The sequence below is a fragment of the Bombus terrestris genome, unplaced genomic scaffold (genome assembly GCF_910591885.1).
Source record: "Bombus terrestris unplaced genomic scaffold, iyBomTerr1.2, whole genome shotgun sequence".
Taxonomy (NCBI): Eukaryota; Metazoa; Arthropoda; class Insecta; order Hymenoptera; family Apidae; genus Bombus; species Bombus terrestris.
Genome location: NW_025963548.1, coordinates 165,001 through 167,206, shown reverse-complemented (window position 1 = coordinate 167,206; position 2,206 = coordinate 165,001). Strand labels below are relative to the sequence as shown.

Genomic DNA, 2,206 nt, shown 5'->3' with positions numbered 1-2,206 from the left:
GGGCTAGCCACCGTGCGTATTTCTTCGCGAGATCGTGTGCTGAACAGAGGATTCAGAATCGGGTGTTATATCCCCGTCGTTTCCTGACGAACGGAGCTTCGATCTCGATGGTTGTTATATATCATAATGTACTTTTCGCCCGGCCGGCGGACGCGCGTATCTTCGCGCGTTCGTCGGATTTCATTTTCGAACGTTTTCGTGTCGTCGATCTTCCGGCGACTTCTGCGCGTCCGATTCCCGTTGGTCGGTCGTGTCGGATCTCGGCTTCGCTCGAACCGAGTATTAAGAGTACATGGAGTACAAAAGTTTTAAAAAATATATAAAAAGATTACCCTGAACGGTGGATCACTTGGCTCGTGGGTCGATGAAGAACGCAGCTAATTGCGCGTCAACGTGTGAACTGCAGGACACATGAACATCGACATTTCGAACGCACATTGCGGTCCACGGATACAATTCCTGGACCACGCCTGGCTGAGGGTTGCTCACGTAAACCTAAGACTGCTTGCGTTGCGTGTCGTTCCTCTCTATCTGTCTCTCTCTGTCCCTTGGTGCCTTCGACAACCCGCCGTCGTTCTTACGATACGTAGAACGTTTCAGAGTCGGAGGAAGCGCACGAAGAAGGATACGAACAAGAGCGGACGCGAGAGAACGTACGCGACGTACGAGCGATTGTTGGACGCTCGTCGGCGTTCGTCGCGGTCGTGCCGAGACCGTGCAATTCGTACGCATGCTCGATATATAAACTATCGTGTTCACGGGAGACACTACGAAATTCTACCTCTGTCTCTCTCTGTCCCTTGGTGCCTTCGACAACCCGCCGTCGTTCTTACGATACGTAGAACGTTTCAGAGTCGGAGGAAGAGCACGAAGAAGGATACGAATAAGAGCGGAGAGAACCGTCACGGACCTGCGTGAGTGCTAGCGGCGTCGTGAGTCGTTCTTTCGTACGACCGCCCGCTTATGCACCGCTTCGTGTCGGTTATCGAATATATTATATATATATATATATATATATACGTAGTGTTGTCCTCGTGACCGATTTTTTTTTCATATCAGCAGATTTGCATACGTTTGCAGGTTTTCGATGTGCACGATGTCCGCGCCCCCGACGTCGTCTTAAATGAATATTATTTTGGCGAGACTGAGAGAAAGCAAATATGGGAACTCGGTCGAGAGAGGAGAGAATGAGAACAGCCTCAGATAAAAGTAAACTTGGTAACGGTGCGGAATTTTGCCGTACAACCGTCTTTTCTTAAGACGTTTTACTCGAATAGCCCCAGGGATCTAATGCCCACTCCGTCTCTTCGTGCGTAGAGATATACTCTGCACGCGCGCGAGCGACTGACAACGACGAGGACCGTCGCATCGATGGGTCGTCGTTGCGTTTAATATACTCTGTGCTTGTAATTTATCCCCGAAAGAGAGCCGTAGATCCGGGAACGCACACGTGATTTCTTCGAACGCTGATGACTTAGGGAGATGATCCCCAGGCGTTGCGCGGAGATCGGAGAGTACGCGTTACTTGTATCGGGACGAATTTTCCCCGTCGTTCGCGTATCTCTCTGCCCGCCGGCCCTGGCCCAAAGCCACGTTCGTCGGAAATCGTACAAATCGTGTGCGAACTAGCGCGTGTCTATGATCGGCTACGGGTGTTTTACCAAGCTCGAGGTGTTGCGCAACGTTTCCGTACCTGACGAAGATGCGCACGAGAGTCCGTTACAAAGTCGTTGGATGGTCGTCGTCGTCGTCGTGTCAGAGAGAATCTCTGGACACGTACAGGAGAGATCGTAGACGAGGAAGATGACGATCCCCTTTGGCGAGGCTGGAGTGAAACTTTGATTTAATTAAAGACGAGGTATACACGCGCGCACGACGTGATAGTCGTGCGCGCGTGTGATTTTTTTTAAGGCAATTCGGCGCTACAAGTACTGGAAAACAGAGAGTGTTGGTCATCCCATGCCTTTTCGGCGTCTATCGCTGGACCGCGCATCCTAACGTCGACGGTCGTCCAGTCCCCGAACACACCACAGTGTACGTCTCGCTCGCTTTTCCACTTGCGTGCGTTCCCGTGCGTTTTCGTCGTCGTCGGTACAGAGCAAAGAAACTTTGACGTTTCGATCTCTGTGCCGGCAGAAAACAAGGAACCGCTGGAATTTGTCGAGAGTAGAGAAACGGCTGTAAGAGACTGAGGACGGGCGTTAAA

General features: G+C 51.4%; 1 non-coding gene across 1 annotated transcript; it reads left to right on the top strand.

Moving 5' to 3' along the window:
• The first annotated feature begins 329 nt into the window (after positions 1-329).
• Positions 330-484, top strand: LOC125386946. The gene has a single exon (XR_007227549.1). It is a non-coding gene; the product is annotated as a 5.8S ribosomal RNA (ribosomal RNA).
• The last annotated feature ends 1,722 nt before the right edge of the window (positions 485-2,206 follow it).